Source organism: Argopecten irradians, unplaced genomic scaffold (genome assembly GCF_041381155.1).
Source record: "Argopecten irradians isolate NY unplaced genomic scaffold, Ai_NY scaffold_0194, whole genome shotgun sequence".
Classification (NCBI taxonomy): Eukaryota; Metazoa; Mollusca; class Bivalvia; order Pectinida; family Pectinidae; genus Argopecten; species Argopecten irradians.
This window is the reverse complement of record NW_027187661.1, coordinates 1,605-23,276: the sequence shown is the minus strand read 5'-3', so window position 1 is coordinate 23,276 and position 21,672 is coordinate 1,605. Positions and strand designations below refer to the sequence as shown.

Below are 21,672 nucleotides of genomic sequence, written 5' to 3'. Positions count from 1 at the left end.
ATGTTGGTATTATTTTTTTTACAATACAATGGTAATAAACGCTACTGAGTAGAAGCTAATGTGTTATTTTACATTTTACTGCCGACGGTGAATTTCTTACTTTTGCTAAAATAAGTTAAGATGTTTCAATAGATTGCAAATACTTGAAAACTAGTTTTGTTTCAAGACTTTTGGTATAATAAAATAAATACTTCCTGCTTTAGAGGATGACAGTGCCTAGTGTCCTCGGGGTGACACTAGGCACTGTCACCCTCTAATACAGGTAGTATTTATATAATATATATACAATGTATGACATGAAAAACACCTCAACAATCCTAAGCAAACCTAAAATCTGAATTGAACATTAAATAGCTCATGAATTTAAACTGGATTTAAGCACTTTTATGAAAAAAAAATCCTCTGTCTGTTCTTTAGCCATCACTTCATCGGTGTTTGATTTATAAAAAGGAAGGATTTTGAATTCATTTTTGAACAATGGTGAATATGCTTACTGACCTTAAGAAAAAGCAAATGATCTGTTCTAATTTGTTGTCTATGGACAGTCATCCGTGATCTTAATTAAGATCATGTCAGTCTATATAAAAATCACCACAATTGTGACAAATCAAAGCATAAATAACATTTTTGGAAATACATGTATGACTCTATCTTACTTCTTTATTAGACCCATTAGCAAAATTATACCTATCACATTCTACTATAATATTACAGGTGCCACATCTCGGTTTGTTTTTGGATTTTTCAAACATATTTCTCATCTTGTCACTGTTTTTCATATAACTTTCATAATGTTTGACAACCGATAACATATTACAATTATTTGGATTGTTGGTAGTCAACATCTCTGTTGTGAAATATATCAGTATTCACAACAATAGAACCTTTCTGTTTTGCTCGTTGAAACCCGTTTTCTGTTATAGACAAAGGGTATTTTTCATTTTTCAAAAAATGTTCCAAATCATGCAGTCGAATATCCAATTATTATTAAACATGTATTAGAGAGGGCTGGAATATTTTTCAGTAACCTTTCCAAGTAATCGGGACTAAGTGAATTTCACACTTAAGCAGGACATTAAGGAGGCATAGGCATATGTTGATAACATAGAGATGAACACAAATACATATATGTATGGGGGTATGAAAGTATATTAAATTCAGAGTTATTGGTTCGCTTCGTATGGAGGGATTTACGCAGTATGGGTGTTAGCCCTCAGAATTAGTAGTACCGTGGGAGGCACTGGTGTGCTCTGTTCTTTGATTTCAAGTTCTCCTTTTGGCCTCTGACCATATTGCGGCCATTCGTCATGATACTTCTCGATGTAGATGATTTCAATAAATTCAAATTAAAAGTATTATATTTGTTGGGCGTGTTACATTGTATGCATGTTGTCTGTGTATTGAATAATAAATAGACTTACACATATCTACTCGACTTTTTCAATACATAATGTATATGAGTGTCAGTAAAACATCGTCTATTTTATTCTTATCAGATCTTTAAGTCAATTTTGCATACTTAGTGTTATTTATAATGTGTGTCTTTATATTTCCAATGATGTGCAAACATTGTCACACAATCGTCAAATGACTGATTTATGACTTCTGTCCTATGGTAATATCAAAAGGATTCCTATCGTATGAATCATCAAATTAGGACAACGTTGTGTGTTTCTTATCTCGTCAAAAATTAAATTGAAGCAGCATGGTAGGCAATTACGTACGAGCTTTCATTGAATATTATACGCTTTCGATTTTAGATAAGATATCTAAGAAAGGTGACATAGACGCATATTGCTGGTTCTTGTTTGGTATTAGTTATCAAAAACACTCTGAAATAATGTGCATTTTATACTGAGCTTTCTTTGTGTTTACGATTTTTGATATATGTGTACATGATTTTTAATTATTGAGTATCATTAGTATTTAATCTTTGGTAGAAGTATTAGTCCATGGGCTAGGAGGGTCCTAAATGCACCCCCAACCTCCGAACCATTTTTTTTCCTGAAACCCTATTACCCACTGATTACAAATCAAAATGTTAACATTGCATAAGTTGGGGTGAACTTCCGGTTTTGACGTCATCAAGTTGGCCATCATCTTGAATTTCACTAAAAAGTCAAAAATAGTCATAACATCGACATTTTTTATCAAAATGACCACACTAGAACAACAAATGCATATCAGGACCAAATAATCCAATACATGTAGGGATTTGTACGCAGGAAATGAAACATTTGGATGTTAAGCTCAAAAATGGTCAGTTTTTAGCCTCAAAAATTGTCATGTTTTAGCAAATTTTTCATATTTGGCCTCACGCAGCAAAAATGTTTCCCAACAACAAACTTTTATAAGCACCTTACGTAAATTGATAATCTAGAGAACTAATATGTATTAAGGACATTTAATTTTTTCTGTGTAGATACATGACATTTTATGTCATTCATGTTTCACAACATGAAATAAAGTGATCGGAGCTATGTTTACCGTACTTAAAGGTAGGTTTCGCCCAACCAAATAAATATTTTTTTTTTGTAAAATCCGATAAACGGAGGAAAAGATGAAAAAACATATTAAAATACCTCAATTTAATTTCTTTATGCGTATGAGATTGAACAAATGTATCTTGAATACAAAATCGAAGGAAATCCTTGATTTGTTACGATGTCAGACGGATAGTATGCAAATGAAACTGCGATGGATTGGGTTGTCAAAGTTTTCGCACATGCGCATTGTTGCATTCTCAAAATAAACAAAATGGCTGAGCGAAAGCATGGGAGAAAACAAATGGTATCTTAATCGGCAACAAAGAGGAGGAAATTGGAATGGAATCGGTAGCACCCTAGGATGGAAAGTCAGAGATTGGTAATGTAGCAAAAGATGAAACAGAAGCCTCATTCCATGCGGAACTTGCCAAGATTCTGTTTGACTCTGTTAAGTTAAATATATGTTTGATGTACTAAGCTAGCGAGCGTATGTCGTAACATGAATGTTTATATAAGATTATTTATCTGTATAAACAATCCACGCACTTTCGATTTGTTGTTGTTGTTTTTGTTACTAGACATACTGTGTCAAGACTGTCACTGCTATCTGAGATTTTGTTGCACGCTTCCCTTTGTTGATGCGGCCTCGTTTCGGAAAAGAATACGTCATATTCTATATAAAGTATTTTCCGGATCAAACTAGGACACTAACCACCTATATTGTTCGATATATGCATTGAAAATGATCTGGATAAATTTCAGTTTCGTAGTCTTTATATTTCATTGGGCAAAACCTACCTTTAAAGAAATAATAATGGAGCCAATAGTTGTTGTTAATGCCATTTATTAATTATCTCTCTTTTTTCAATTTCAATATATAATACAGCATAATGTCATTCATAAACATGAATTGAATACAATAGAAAAAGGTATTATAAAAAAGCAAACATAAAACACCATATAAATCGTCATGAACTGAATATATTCGATACTAACTATGGTTACATATGGTCCGAAATAAATTTTTAACATTTAGATGAACTACCCAGGTTATCTAGGGCACGAACATTGATCTTCTGGACGGAAACTTATTAATTGGATACAATAACAAATGTTTTATCCGTCAATGCGATCAAATTAATTTGTTCAAAATCTGACGGAATTTTTTCTTACTTGACCCAATAGAACTTGAACCTTCCGGTGAATGAAACGTCATTCAGTCCTGCCTAAAAGTGACGCCACATTCACCGGAATGAAGTCATTTTTTACGATATTGGAAATCCCGTATGGCGTATTTTTCTTGGCTCATGGCAAACATATGTATTGTAAAGTAATTCTTTGATGAGTGATTGTTGTTTTTGAGTATTTCCATATTGTTTCGGTGACAATACACACTGAAAAGAATTAGCTGGTGCTGTTACCAAATGCGCATATATATACATTTTTTCCTACTCTCATTTGGTTAAGTGATTTTTTAATTCTGTATCGAAGACGCGTCTGACTTCAAGCGAAACAAAGTAAATTTAATAACTGGCAAGTTAATGTTTGCAGAATAAACAGAAAACAAGGTTAGTACCTTACAATACAAGTTTTATTTTGGTGCTCGACACTGTATTCTCTATATATATTCATGATTTGGGTTTACACATAATTACAGTTGTGTGACGTTCCTAAAACTGCGTGCGCACATCGTCCACATATCGTGCACACAGCTGTGCGGTTCGTATCGCACAACGCACAGCTGTGCGGTCCGTACCGCACAGCTGTGCGATCGGAACGATTTGGTCAATCATATACATGTACTGCACAGTGTACATATGTACCTGGGAATACAGGTATACAATCTACCTGCATACACGTAATTAAAATTTAATTCCATGAGAATCTGTAAACTTTATGGATACACAGGGCTGGTCGTTATGGACAATTGGACTATTGGCGCGCCGTTTATCTATCCTCCTTCTTCCATCCCTCCACCATAAGCAATTGCGACGTTTACCAACGCATTCTACATCTTGAGATGACATGCTATACACCAAGTCGTCTTAGAGTAAAGGTCTTAGGTATTTTTCTTCTTATTAACCCCAGGGCATTCATTATAGCATTATCAAATTGTCAATTGTATAGCAATGTTAGACGCCGCCCCATATGTACATATAATGCCCACTACTTGTAATTTTCTATGAGTATTTCGCCACTCTGGACAATTTAACTATTATCCTGGTTTCAGGTATACATATATACATAGTTCAAAATGAATCTAGTATTGGACAATAGATGTGAATACACTGGAATGAACGTATCTTTAAACCAGATATGTAGATAATATACCTTCGTATGTACTAAGTAAATTTCAGGTAAAATCTATAATCTAGCGAGAACAAATGTTACTACATACATGTACACTGTATCTTTCAAACGGTTTTGCGTATAGTTAAGTTTGAATATCTAAATGCAATTTCTTAATGAGATCACATGATAATAGTTTTAATTAATAAAGCTGTCTTGTTTCAAAATATTTTTGTTTTAGTTATTTATAAACAATCAAAGTTTAAAGCTGAAATATTGTAACAATTGTCTAATTAGCCGGTACAGAAGACTGTTTATCAGTCCCAAGTATGTAAATCATCAAGCAAACAAAACAAAACAAAATTAATATTTATTATTTAATGGATACCCTTTATATATCACATTTAGATTCACCATGTCTTCAATACAATAGAAATAAAATCCAATCATCGTTTCGCTTATTTACTCAATAAAATTGAATTCCTAAATTTGTATCAACCACGATAGCTATCGCCCATACACCGTTCCTACCGCACAGGCCGCACATCGTCCGCACATCGTGTAACGTTGTGCGGTCACACAACTGTAGTTACAAGAAATATGTTTTTTGTTAATTTACTAAGATTCACTATGACTCATGGTTCAATATACAGAAAAACGTGTCATCTCGGCCTTTCGTGTCTGATACAAAGTAAACCCTGTATTGTAAGTTACTAAGCTTGTATTATGATTATTCAGCTATCATTTCCATATAGGTGACATTCAACACGAAATAATATCGCCATTAATTTACTTGGTTTCGCTCGAAGTGAGACGTTCTTTGATGTTGTAGGAAACGATTGCATTCACTAGACAAGATTGGGAGTGGACCTTTTTTACCACGCCGTGGGAAATATATAAGCGCGTTCTTAAACAGTTCCAGTAATTCTGTAATATCACTGAAATAACATGGAAATACCCCAAAAAACAATAAATAATCATCAAAGATTAAGTACAATACAATAACTTTACCCTGAGCAAGGAAAAGACGAAACCGCAATACAGCAAAACACGCCAAGATAGTACAATGTACGTAAGCACGAATTCATTACCACCAGTTATTCCCACTTGGTTATATGACGCAGTAATTTGCAGATATACTGAATACATTGCATGCGAACAGCTATGACAACTATACCCTATATATAATAAGGCCCTGATTGCGCAGACAACAAAAAGCAAATTAAGTATATTTCATGGCTGTGTATTTTTGTGTTAATTAGATATATAGATATATCAGCAAAATAAGTTTTGATGGTCAGATCATGTGGGTATCAAAAAATAAAGAAATATATTGAAGCGAATATATAAAAATTTATATGTATGATACAGCCATTTTCGATTCAACCATGATTATACACGTGAGTGGAAAGGTGAAGGCCAGGCCACGTAGGCAGTCCACCTGACCCAGTAAACGTACATCACTACACGTTTTTTGCAGCTATACGTGACAGTGATGGTGACACGTGGGTAAATGACTTTCAACGTTTTTTTTGCTTTCTTCGGTGGTAAAAGACATAGCAAGTGACAATAGAACGAAGACGTCACAACAGGCAGGTATTGTTCAGGCATGCTCCAATCTGGAATGACTGAACGAAATGTTTGCTGAACAGTTCAACGTGAGTCAAAGTGTCATCGGTAGGCAGTGGCAACGCTTCCAGGCTACTGGTTCGGCACGTCAGCTTTCAAGAGGAAGTTGCAGACCACGATGCATGGCAGTCCATGAGGGGGTGTCGTGCCGTCACCCATGCCACTCTAAGTACTGATCACTCCTGAATAAAATTGGCTTTTCAGCACAGCACCTAAAACTGCTTTAACTTTGAAATTAAGGGTATGCCTTATAGCTTGCTTGTAGTCCCATTTTCTGATCCGGAATATTTTTGAATCAATGAATGGGATACTGTTGATGAATATAATAAAAATCATGGTCAAATTGTTTACTAAGAACACTTTACTGCAGTTGTTGAGTATATACACATAAACAATTGTCTCCATGATGGGTTATCTTAAATCAAATAATAACCACAAATTCTTCTTCGTGAATATTGTGAACATGCAATGACATTAAGTACCAGTGCCATTGTATCTGCATTAAAAAACCGTGACGAACAGTTTAGAGATAATTAATCGATTATTGATTATTCAAGTTCTTTTAAAAATGTATCTTTAATGTCATGTTTGAGTTTTGTTTTTTAACATCATCTCCTAGTAATCGTGTTTTCGTAAGTATTGTTAGTTGGCCCTGTAACAAAAGGATAACAATGGTAACTAACATAATTTCCTAGTATTTTATTTCATTTGAGGTATTAAAGTGATTTTAGTTAATTTTACACAAACCATTAAGAAATAATGTATATTTTACTTTAATGAAATGGGAAATGTAATTGAAGAGAATGTGTTCAAATTTGAAACGAGGGCGAGATACATGTACGTCATATCGCACCAAAATAAAATGCACTGACCCCCTATAACGTGTTAGAGGGTCACCATGTGACGGCTCTCCGCCAATAGTTTAATTTCATATGTTACACTCATTTCTATTGGTTAGATCTTTGAGGTTATTTTTTTTCCATAGACCGAAAGAATGTTACGTCAAGTATTATGATGTCATACAGACAGAACGGTTTCGCGGGGAATTTCAAAAGCGGCACATAGTACAGTCACTGGCCAAACTGAATTATTGGATAAGACATGTATCAATGCGCCTCAAGTTCATTTGTATTATTGTAAAAGTGAGTAAAATCACGAAAATCTATGCCTAATTAGTACCTGATTGAGTTATCTGAATTAAATTATAAGTATTATTATCATGCTTTTTGGGAAACTAGATCAAAATTGTATATACCATAAGATTGATAATGAAATTGTTCTTTATATTAAACATTATATTTACAAAACTAGATGATTACATGGTTCATTAAATGTGACAGCTTTTTAAAAACTCTATTAAAGATTATTTCTATGTTCAAAAGTATATAGCTTTTGGGAAAGGAGAGAAAAAAATAGATTCATTAAAGATTGGCAAAAATTGGTAAAGTATTTTTCCCAATATCTTTTGGGGTTATGAAGTCATAGACAAAAAACGGACGAACATAATTTTTCATTGACGCTTTGCGGAAGAATGACCTTCCGTTTGGGGTTATGACTTCATATTCCCAAAATATATTTGAATAATGCTTAAATAATTTGGGAAATTTCTGTAAAGGTGCGATAAAGAAGGATATGTTACCTTTGAGTTCGTCATACACCGATGCGTCATATCTTGTCCCCAGAGATTCATACTGTCTCCTACAATAGATAAAAAAACATAGGTGTGTGTTTGTCGGGAGATTTATATTTGTACTCATCCTGCGTTCTTTAATTAAACTAACAATTTCACACATATATTCAACGATTCATTCGTGAGTAATCAATGAAAACGAAAACAAAAATAGGCTATAGTTTTATCTTTAAAGTTGTGTTAGTATAGTGTTAGTTGACAAATGCAGAGTTAATGGTAACACAGTGCTATAAATATAGATGTTTTAGTTATCAGTTACTAAAAATTTACAATCCTGCAATTTTCATTAAAAGTGAAAAAAATGTTCCCATATTTGCCACAACGGTACCAAATATTAGTTTATGTCTTAATTTGATGTTTCGAGGGGTATCAATAACTGATTGTGACAACATGGTATAAAGTAACAAATACAAACGCAGCTACACTTTAAAGTTATATCGCTGCTAATTTCACTTAACGATATGTAATTTAAACATTTGATATTTAAACATTGACATGTAACTTGATGATTTAGCTCCCAAAAAGCATATGTCGGCCTATAAGAGAGCCGAAATCTAGGAATCATATATTCCTGGTTTTGAATAAAGCGCCTTCAATCATCGCAATGTTCAGTGACTTCGGATTTTGTCGGATTCAGAATCGTATCACGTGGTTGACGTTCGACACGACCTGCACGGATTGAGCCAGGTAACTAGTATAAGCGCACATGTGTTTGTTTACGTTTTTCTTCTAGCTAATGTGAGAAAATCATGCTGGTGTATGTGCACAGATTGAGTATTTGAAGCATCCAATTCACCCATTGCTGTAAAATATTGTGTGTATCAAATATTGTAATGTGCGAGCATTATTGTCTTTGTAGATAGAGCCTGCTGAGGTCGACCACATGTTTTGTTTATGAAAAGTTGTTGACATTTCTTCTTGGTTTCACAACTCTCGCGACGATGTTCGGAAGATTCGGCATCTTTCGATTTTATTTTTCACGTGTAAACGTTAAAAAGATTTTTTACTTTTATAATTAAAAATACTTCCAGTGCTGCGACTTTATAAAAAGTGGATAAATTAGAAAGTTTAAAACTCAGACAGACGGAGAAAACTATGTATACCAATTAAACAGTTTCCACTATGACAAAAAGAGCGAAAGGTATAGACCATACAACTGTAAAGTTTTTTGGCATTTCTTCATGATGTCTTCTAATTTGGAAACTGGTTTTTGCTTTTGACGTCAACTCGTGACGTCAAAATTGTTTTTGTACCAACGAGAAGCTTTTCATGTTATATTACATTAGCGACATAATAATGCAAAATTATTACATATATCATATTATGATAACCTTTAAAAATACATGTGCTATACCTTCCATGCTCATAAATCCAAAAGATTTTTTTTAAATATTTTATTCACCACCAAAAACTACAAACATTTTGTGAATTACAATTCTAACGATCCAAATGTTTTAATCTTAGAAATGCAAATAGGTTATTGTTAAAATTAAGTAAATTTACACCTACATTGCAGTGAAATAAGTACATACGGATAGACATGCAGCCTAGTTGTCGTCTACAATTTCATTTCACATTTTCACAGAGTTATTAATTGTAATGTGATTTATGTAGGTATATCTCCACATAAATATACACAAGGCATAACAAAACAAGAATTTTACAGTGCATAAATTATGTGTTGTGACATATTTTTATAAGACATAATACATATTTTTCTGTACATTTGAATGATTTTCTCAACTCATTTAATCAAACCTGATTGTTTGCAATAGATTTCTGAAGGAAATATAGCAGGTCAAAATTTACGCCCGGTCCCTGATTTTTTCCTGGACTTTATTCTGTAAATTGAATTAATGCGATATGTTGGCGTACTGGAACAGAAAGTTTGTAAATAAGTGACATAGCATAAAAATCACCTACCTAAAGTTTGGTATGTTTTTAACATGTTACTACCTGCAAGTTGTGACACAACACATACACATGATATTTAGTTAAAAATTTATTTAGTACTTCCGTTGTGTTTTACATATTCATGTTACCTAGTCCTTCTTTTACGCCCGGCTCCCTAACACCACCTCGGAGCCCCGTCCGGGTGATGTTTCCTTGTGGCCTACATCCTGGAGTCTCTCTCCCAACTCCCTTGATTCTCATTATATCTAACAACCTACAAATGTAATATCTACTCCGCCCCGCCCCTTTGTACATTTCTTAAAAAAGGCACGTGCGGCCCAAAATCTCTAATCTCCATTTAACCTAAACCTTACGCTTTGCGGCGTTATCACGTTGACCGTACCGCTGACCGCTTTGATAAACTGCAAGTCAGGTTCCGCCCTGCTCATCTTGGATATCATCTCCCAAAATGACAGACTACGTGATACCGCGCAAGGCAACACTGCTGCTTCTGACTATCACATATCTATACCTATCAATCTATTGTTTGTTTTACTTTCCCATGTGTACTATACCAAATGTACTTTTAAACGTAGTGTTACAAAGTAAATATCAACCCAATTTGTTACAAAGTTTTATTGTCACTATGATTAAAATATGCTCTTATAATCATGAGAAAATAATATATTTGATTACAGAGAATGCTATTGTGATACCGTTTTGGGTAAACAAAGAATTTTGCCATAGCACACACCCCTATTGTCCTTTGGATTTTTATAGACGCATCTTAAGGGTTGATTTTAATGTTCCCAAGAGCCTCTTTGCATGATGGTTTATACCAACCTGTTGTCAGCAGTATCTTCTTCACACTCTGTAACAAAGAGAACTTTACCTGAAGTCATTCATTAATTTGAAAAGATAAATTGAAAATTGAAGGGGAAATGCAAATGTATTTATTGATAATCATACAGTGCGAGATTGTATATATTTAAAATCCCTTGTCATTATACCATATACATTATCTGTGTTCTCTAATCAGTCAATAAAACTTATAAATTGTAAACAAATGATAAACTGACATTATTCATAGATTGATCGGTGTTTTGTATCTGTAGAATATACTTTAAATACAAATAATACGTACCCGCGGGCTCCCTTCCTATGGATTCGTACGTTGAAGGCGGTTCTCTTTCTTCAAGGTTTAAATCATCATAAGTTGACCTGCTGAATAGAATGACTTGATTATCATCAGCAATGATATCACAATCACTTTTTCTCATCTGTAGATTAACAACATCATACAAGTATTACATTAAGAAAATAATTTGAAACATAAATAGAGGAAAATCAATGCCGACATTATAGTAACTACACAAAGACTATAATATCACATTTAATTTTTCTGATACCACATTAGTTCAGGATAAATTTACATTAAACACATTTAAGGATAGTAGATGTAGCACTATGTATGATAAAGTGCGTATAAAACAGCTACAGGAAAAAGTATTTATGTAGAGAATTCCATCATTCTCGTTTACCACTTTACCAAATCATTTCTTATTTCACCAATCATTATCGAAACATTGATTCATTTCGTTAACGCCTTAAACGTTTGTATTTACCCGTCTGATTGATGACCATGTCCCCCTATAAATGACAAAACGGTGAATTAATGATAATACGTAACCCGAACAAAATTCCTTAAATATCACGATAATTATTAACGTTTGTTGACTTGCAAATATAATCATGACTTGGAAAACGGAAATAGTCTGAGAAGATACTAGATTTTCTATTAAAGTGTAGGGATATGCACTTGATATAGATAACATTCAAATTGAAATTAATTAATAAGTGACATATAAACTTTTTTTTTTTAAATCGACAGCCTTAATCGTAAGGCTAACATTTTGGGTATTTTAACTCCTTTCTACAAAGCACAATGTGATTATTTATATTAGTTTCTACCACAATACGTCGTGTTATTCCATTATCATGCCATTGTATAAATGTGCTGGGTGTTGGATAAATAAAAGGATATTTCATTAGCCGGTCTTTTAATTGGGTGAGATTTAAAACTTTGACTCAGTTTGGTTTATGTTTTATTGTTACGTCAAAAAATCGAATGATGTCATGTCGCTGCTTTCAGAACAAACCGCTGTTAACACAGATATGTGTAGACGTCGGAATCTTTCATGTTTTTCCCATTCGTAGAATAAATTATCGACTCAAAATTAACACTTGTCTTTTATTTATAGTGACATATATTGCTGAAAGAGGACGCTTGGGTGATTTCGGTAGAATTAACGCAACTCGGCAGGATTTTAACTTGGCTACAATGGTTTGATGATTATTTTGCGGGAATTCGATGTCACTTTGCCGTACACATGTCTGAATATAGTTCGACAACTATTAGTTAATTGTTCAAATACCTAGAATCAAAAAGACGTTTGTTGAGTAGGAATGCTATAACTTAAGTGATGCTTTAATAGGTACAAGACACTCAATAATTAAAAGTTTGTGTCTTTTCTGACTTTTAAAAAATAACTCACTCGTGGGAAATAAATTCCTTATCCAACAAACTCTATATCTATTAAATACAGTATGTAACAGTTTATATAGAATTATTAAGTTCCATTGTGTTCCTAAGGATGTACTTAAGATTAAGTACATACTTAAATTATTTATAAATGGTATTAAAGCAATGAAAGGATCGTTTGTCTTACCTGGTTTATCTATGTGCTTTCTTTTATATGCAGTTATCCTGGATGCAAGAAAATATATTTATCATGCTGACAAAGATAAGTAGCTGACACTTATATCAATTATCTTACGAGGTTAATAAAAATTTTTCCTAGAGGGTGTGACAACGAAATCACAACCCGAGGGTTAATTTATGAACGTCAAACCCGAGGCTTGCCGAGGGTTGGACATTCAGGAATTTCCCCGAGGGTTGTGATTTCGTTGTCACAGCCTCATAGGTAGGGAATGATTCTTTTTCTCCCATACACAAAGGAAAAGATGAAATAAAATCCAAAACAAAAGCATTTTCACCGCGACATGAACATGGTTCCGTCGACTGCATGTCAATATTGATGACGTTATCAACAACACACTCTGCATTTACACTGCATTGAATCATGACGTCACGTTAGGTTAGCGTGCGCAAACCGTCATACCCTAGAGGTTGATAAAGGAATCCCTCACAGCTAAAACCGGTGACAAATCAGTGAATAATGTGAGAAATTCGATTCCGTACAAACATGGAGTGGTGCAGATACGATCTAAGCAAAGTTCGTTTACTTACCCTTTTAGTTTTTGTCTACCTGAAATTGAACAGAAAATCATTTTATTTCGCTAACGCCAAAATCAAAATGTTGTGTTTTGTACATCTTTCTTTTATAAAACAAACTGGAAAACGTTCAAAAGAATATTAAGTAAGACTCTGAAATATTTGTTTCGGTTTGCTCTTTGACATGATCACTTTCACAAACGTGTCGTAACTTTTCAGCATAACTACATATATATCCAATGTTTTTTACTCAACTTATAACATATGGCGTAATATTTTAAAAAGAATAAATGCATATGATTGGTCTTAGGGTCGTTCTGATACTAGCAATTATCTCCGCCTGTTGACTATAGTTTGTCTATTAAAGATGCTCCATCGCCGATAGAGCATAAATAATATTTATCATTGCGACAATAATTGATATTTAATCGTGTATATATGTATGTCAAATTGACTTACAAATACATTTAATATAATTTGTTTTGCTTTTGTTGTCAATCAGTCCCTCATTCCAAATAGGGTATAGTGTCATAATTTATTTTCGAGTTACAACTTATTACTTGAAATACGATTATATTGAAGTAAAACCAGAAGCTTAAATTTTTCAATGGCGTTAATAGTGTAAAGTAACTACACGTATACTACTGAAGAAAATCAGTAATTCATCTCCTCCTGTTTTTAATAGATACAAATTACCATCCATCGGCGTCATTTATAAAGTCTTTGGTAGAATGGCAACTCTCAGATGATATGAAAATATTTTTGTGCTATTGGGTGTTTATGTTCATTTGATTTCAGTTTACACATGTAACATATGTTTACATTTATTACGACCAATCAATAATAATCTGCGAGAATAACATAAACTACACTTACAAAAAATGCATATGAACAGGGACGCTGTTATGAGTAGCATCAGTGATGCTAATATGAAAAACACAATTGCCACAGTATTTAGATTGGATGTCACCGCCGCTGAATACATAAATAACAAGAAAAGTGCAATCATGACTTCATGGTTTCTTACTAATTTTTCTTTTTCAGTTGTTCAAGGAACTTCTACGTGATACAATAGCTCTACGATGTTGTATTGTAAATTGTGTTGTAATGTTTATGTCATATCAAACACCAAGTTATGATGCACGGTAATTCGATATTAAATGTAACATGAAACTTAAATTTTCATTATTCAAAGCATGTTTTTATGTTGACTTAAATGCGTATATTACCATGTATATATGGTGTAGTTTTGATATACTTACGTAGTTGTGTTTTACCAATAATCCCTATTCCGCTGCTCAGTGAACTGTTCCCCACTTTGTTGTAGGAGTACAAATTGAGTTGGTATCTGGTGTTGGGTTGGAGTCCCGTTATTTCCTTGGTGTAAGTTAGTTGTTGCTGTTCCAGGACTGATATTGTCTGCACTGAAGTCCCTCCGAATGGTCCATACATAATAACAAACGTCTGCGCGTGACCTCCATTAAAACCTTTGTTCCATTCTACTGTTATAGTGGTCGATGTGTAATCCATAATTCGGAATCCTGTTGGGTCCTTTGGATAATCTGTAAATTGATAATGGTAAGTCTGATAAACACATGTATTTAATTCGTACACTCGAATACTTTTTGACTTTTTAATCTCTTGACAAGAAGTCTTGGTACACATGTATAAATGATAAATTATCCTCAAAGTGGTAATATTAAAAGACTCCTTCATATGTGGATATGAATAGAATTATTCTACCCGAGGGTCACAAAATGTTGTAAAACATGAAGTTTGCCAATGGTTTTACAGCATTTTGTAATCCTAATGGTTTATCCCTTTGGTTCACATTCATATATGGAAGAGCATTTTTCTCAAATGCCTCGATCTGTTAATGCAATTATATAATTATGATATTTCACCATTTTCAAATAAGTTAGAAGAAAACCGCGAGTCATTTCTCCATATATAAAAAACCGCGTATTATTGTCAACGGAAACAACGTCGTTATTTGCATCTTTTATAGTAAAACCAGCGTAGTTTCTAAAAAAATCAAAATTTTGCCGTTTATCAATAAACAAAAAGAAACAACAATTCAGATGAAATATCTTCAACTTAAAGTTACTAACTTAACATTGGTTAGTTCGCTATTAAAAAATGACCGGCATTACAAAAATACAATTAGACTTTCCAAACAAAACCTTGTAACAATAAAATGTCGAGTTTATGGAAATTCATGTTTAGAAGTATCAAGCATTGTAATCTGATAGTTCGAATTAAAAAATATAATGAAAAAAAATGTTTTCTTTTAAACTATCTGCAAATACCGCTTGTTATGTCATTTCTAAGGAAGTGGTAACCATTATTTTCAATTACTTTTTAATTAGAGACTGAGAAGCAGTGCGTATAAAAAAAACGCCCTATTTATCAAACCAATATTCTTTCCTACTCCTATCTGTAAGCGTTATATAACCAAACGCAAAATCTACAATGCACTTTCATTAAAACGAGTAATCCATGTGGAGATCATTAGTTATATATCAAAACATATCACAAACATTGTACTTACATTTTAACTATTTACATGTGTATTCCGCTTGGCTAAATTTACTTCTTGATTTGATGGAGAGGATCGAAGTATTCCGAATGATTAATTTCGGAATCTTACATAGGTTTTGTTTTCAACTTTTTTATCAAGAAATATACTTCGCATCAGATTGTTTCGAGTTCGATATTGCACCTAGAGAGGGGTTCTTTGCAAAAGGTCCATTCCATCAATCTGCTTTATTCAAAAGATAGCTTATATGCATAAAATAATTTTCTTTAAAAAAAAATCAAACAGTACAGATTTAAAGAATGAGGAACAACTAGCCGATAGACTGAATGCACGTGTGTCAATTTATATGATTTATATTGGCGACAGGTAGGCAGAGAACAAATATGTCCAATACGTCACTAGATACGACGGGGGACCGTCTCATTAATAATTCTTGAAATCTTAAAACAAATCTATCATCATATATATGATCCCTTTTTATAACAGTTATATGAAATAGCTAATTAAGAAAACAACAATAACATTGAAGAAATAAAATGAATAAAGAATAAAAAAATGATGCATAGGAAACAGAGGATAATAGATAACAAATGCGCTTGTTAGAAATATCGTCCTTCCTACCTTTTACAGCAGGTGATCTATGCTCATAACCACTAGATAACATCCAATGTCCTACTTTTAATGGCTTCAGTACAATGAAAAACGTCATGCGCAAGGGCTCATCGACGGCATGATAAAAGTAGGGCTTGTTTTGTGCAATATTTATTTTGTAAACCATAAAATTAAATAAATTGCTAATTTCGAATTTTTATATCCTTGCAGATGTTGAAATTTGACTTTTGAAAATTCTAACGTAGATTATTCAACAATATTTTACGCGCTTCACGGACCGGAAATACAATTCTCGTAAATTGAAATTCTAATTAGATTTTCTTTGTTTTTGTGAATTGAACTCGTGTCGAAATTGAGGTAAACAATGCACTTTTTGTTGAAGTATTATGTTATTTATTGTGCTCTAACTGTCTACCGTTTATAAGTACACGTTTTGATCTTATTTAACTGCTGTGAATGGATGAAAATAGATTAAGTCGTATTAATAACATAATTTAAATCGTCGTGCTTCAGCTTTTCTACATGTTCATGTGTGTTATGTTAGTTATTTCAGTCACTTCCTATTTACCTGATAAGGTGGTCAAAGAAAATCTGTAAGTGGAATGCCGATGTCTGCCGTCATTGTATATGGTCACGTTGTAATCTCCGACAAAAGAACTCTCAAACGACCGAATGGTCATAACAGCGACCTGGCCAGATAATAACAATTTGGCTCCCTTGATTGGCAAATAAATACCCTCTCTATCATGGAGGTTGAATGTTATGTCCCCGGATGGTATTATATTTTGTCCAGTGGTCATTTGTGTCCACTCTATGTCCGCCACGTATATAACAGGTGGGTTACTGTAAAATGGAATCTTCACAACTAAGGGTTTTTTTGTAGTTCTCCGTAGAATAGTTGGTTCTCATCACTGTTATTAAATTTAGCTGCCACTAAAATAAAAATAAAATCATTACGAATATAACCATTACTAACTAAATGTATGTGTCTTTTTACAAACAACACCTGCTACCGGGGCCGCGGTGGCCGAGTGGTTAAGATGTACCGACATATTACCACATGCCCTCCACCTCTGGGTCGCGAGTTCGAATCCCATGTGGGGCAGTTGCCAGGTACTGGCCGCTGGTCGGTGGTTTTTCTCCGGGTACTCCGGCTTTCCTCCACCAACAAACCTGGCACGTCCTTAAATGACCCTGGCTGTTAATAGGACGTTAAACTAATCAAACCAAAAACACCTGCTACCAACTCAGTAATAATATAAATATCAAAGCTAGATTAGACAAATTTGTTATGAAAGCAAAACTTACAGTTAAAACCCATTGGCTAAAACGACAATGATAATTTATATAATGAGAACTGTGCGGCCATACGATCGGGCAATAATGTCTTCAAATGATGGTATAAAGTACGGAATCATAAGCCAATAGACTTTATTTAAAAACTGTTTTAGCACCATTAACATAACACAGATTGACAAACTATATTATGCTTTTACGCTATCGAAACAGTTTATGAAGAAATCAAACGTTCTAATCAATTGGCTAAATCTTCGTTCTCTGTTATGAAACTGAACATGTAAATGATTTTTATAATCCTTGGTGCGATTACATAATAATTATCCATCAATTTTAAACACCAACAGTTGCATGTACGAACTTAATGAGAATCACAATACTTAAAATGAATAGTTTTACAGTAATATGCAGGTCTACAGTGAATTACAACAAGAACACACGATCACCCCAAGACGTCAACGTGTGGTCTACCATTTCATTTCACATTGCTACATTGGTACAGTTAAACATGTATAAGTAATTCAGAAAAAAGTTTCTTCTAAACATACATATTAAAACATAAAAATATAAACGCAAAAATCTGTTTTGTAATAAATACCCTTAAAGCAACATACATGCATTTCACAGCTTAATTAATCAAATCTGATGATTTTCGACAGATTACTGGAGATTGCATAACATCAAAATTTTCGAACGTTTATGGCATATAATGTTATACCTTTAACCGTCCTCAATGCAATGATAACGTAGACACTAATTGCTATATCTACTCTGATACTATTTAGAATATCCCAAAAGTTTTTATTATTTTATTTCACTTTTCTGTTTTAAAGTCACTACTTAACGCATATAAGATTCCAATGATTTTAATTATATATCGTTGAGATAATTTTACACAGCTGATAGTTGAGAAACATAATAACCATTCCAGACATATATTTTGAAACAGTTAAATGTTAATTGTTACGTTTTAAATGTTTGTTTTTTATTTCAAACCGAGGACTTATTCTGCATAATAAAATTAAACTTTGATGGCACTAAGTTTTACTTCCCAAGAACATTTTGTATGCAACATAAGCAGTTTATTTTGCGTCAAAATAAGCCATCGTTACGACTACTGAAACGTACATTGATGTATCATATATATAACCTCACCGCAATTTTATTATTCAGTTTCTTTTATAATGAGGTATCACTGAAATATATATAGATATATCTTCGAGAATTATAAAGGCCACCTCATTTACATATGCATAATTAAGAATTATTCACGTGTGGAACATACTAATACTATTAGAAGGATAAAAAGGAATGGCGATTCAGTTTATTATTTTGCGTGTTATTTTGGTATCTTTCTTATCTTAGCATTACACACATACCTTTAACATCTAATATGGCACTGTTAAATTGTAGTGTCTGTCCATTCCTGTCCGGTACACCGTTACTAACACTACACGTGTACATCCCCACGTCGTCCATGGAAACCTCTGCCAACACTATGGTATCATGTAATGAAGTCTTGTACGTGAATTGGTCAGTGATGAAGGTCTGGTCAATGGTCTGAGTCCAGGACTGACTGGTCAGTGTATTGGGCTCTCCTAACGTCTGACACATTAACTGAACATTTGTATATCCTTCCTCTACACCAGAGGGCGCCACAACCGTTACATCCGGTGGGTCTATATTTCGATGAGAGAAGTAGGGAAATAACGTAACATGATTTAAAAATAGTTAACATTACATCATTATCTAATTAACACCTTATTCTCAAATAATTCGAGCAAAGGATAAACTTATATTGTTTTAAGATAATTCAGAATAACTACTGCACAAGGTTATATTTCTGACATTTATTTATAAAACACCCGAGTTTCCTTAGTCCGTGGGCATAGGCACATTTATCAATCAATGACCTTTGTTTAGGTCTATAATTATGGTAGAATAAATAATAAACGAGTTTTTTTATGTTAGATTGTACGAGGAATGCTAACCCAGCATGGACCGAATTAAACATTCTTAATTGCTATAATGTATTGTTGCTGGTAAGCATGTTAATCGAAAGAAGAATTATGGTCATCGATTGACAAACTGGAAAATATCGGCGTCACAAAAGACGTTTGCAAGCGCCAAATCGATATAAATATACAAGTATCGAACCCCACGTGACCATGTTTTAGCCAATGTGAGTAGTGGAAAATCAACAAATATCTAAAATAAGGTTATATATTACATTAATAATAAAGACCTTCAATACTTAAGCTGTGATTAACAATTGTCCAAAATATCGACTTAATTGCAGTACTCGGCCATATAATAACCTCATTTGTAAATACAGTGCGGCGTTGTATTACTGAACGTGTATGAGTGACTTCATGAAATATTGTTTAAAGATAAAAAAAAATGCCAAGCGTTTTTAAATCTAGATAACTACATGGTCCTTACATTGAACGCCAATCAATGTCATCATTTGTGTTATGAGTTGTCTCCCCTGTACAGATGATACCCCCTCAGCCCGACAGGTGTAGTTATCTGTCTCTGACCGATCTACGTCACCTAGGGTCAAGGTCAGAGAGGTCCCCTGTCCTGTCTGTACAGATGACCCTCCACGTAACCACTCCACTCTAGGGGTAGGGTTTCCTTCTGTATCACAGGTTACTTGTGCTGTCTGACCTTCTACTACTGTTAGGGTTGTAGGGGTCAAGGTCACCAGTGGTCTGACTGTATCAATAAAGAATCGGTGTTAGCAGCAATACTGAAAGTAATGATATATCGGATATGTTTAAACATCATTGCTTGTTTGAAGATGGAGACATCATTTGTAGAGAACATCCATCATTGCGTATGCTACGGATAAAAACAAATTAGTGTTTGCGCACGGTTTGTAATCTACAATCCAGACTTAGCTAAATAATATCGAGTAGCGTTACGTTCAAAATTAACATATCACATTCGTTGGTGGAGAAGAGTTTCCTGATTCCCATACAAATCAAGAACAGAAACAATGACAACAACAAAGATAATATGAGTAAGCTTCCGCAATGAGAGTGTGTCTTTGGGATGGAAAGTATGTTAAGTGTCAGGTAAAATCCTCTCACATATTGATGGAATTTAGAAAAGTATGTGTATAGAAATAATAGTCTCTCATGCTTGATATGATTTGTCCGTGGTTGAAAAGGAATGTATAAATAGAATAGTCCACTTAGCTGCCCAAAATCCGAAAGTATTTTGCTAAAAGACAAATCTAACATACTCTTCAAATATCCCAATCCATATGGCAGACATATAGGTAAGATTATATTGACATTTTCCTAGCAATCGCTGGGTAACTTGTGAAATATGACAGATAATGTGTTCTTGTAATGATGGCACGATGAATGCTTCTAAATAGCTGGTTTCATTATGTTTAGTGTAAGCGTGATAGAATAATATGTATCAGATTGTTCTATCCCTGTCCACTCAGCATATCCATATAAAATATGTCCATTAATTCCAAGGCAAAAAACTCGGATCAACACTCATATTTAGCATGATAGGGAAAAAATGCCGCTTTTCCCCAATCCATAACTGACCATGCAAAAGTCTGAACGGAGTACAAAAGATGTTGATGGTTCTGTATATGTGAGTTCAATGGCTATTCTTATATTAAGTAAATGCATTGTATCTGGATACCGTAACATTATTGTCTGTGAATAACAAATTAAAAAGCTAATGACTGGAATAGCACAGTTTTGCAAATAAATTTTCTTACATTCAACATTGAGGTATATAACTGATGACGTCAGATTAGTAAATTTTACATCAATGAATGTAACACTGATTGAAATTACCACAAAATTTTTTAATGTGTAATGGCCAAAACAGCCAAGTTCCGCCCTCAGTTAGATTATCCCTGTTCACTAAACTCTACCCAGTTTGACAGACACCATTCCCCAGGGCTGATAAA

The 21,672-nt window shown here is 33.6% G+C and overlaps 1 pseudogene; it reads right to left on the bottom strand.

Annotated features, from left to right (window-relative positions):
• Positions 1 to 6,023: 6,023 nt before the first annotated feature.
• On the bottom strand, positions 6,024 to 20,447 carry LOC138312055 (neural cell adhesion molecule 2-like; annotated as a pseudogene).
• Between the last annotated feature and the right edge of the window lie 1,225 nt (positions 20,448 to 21,672).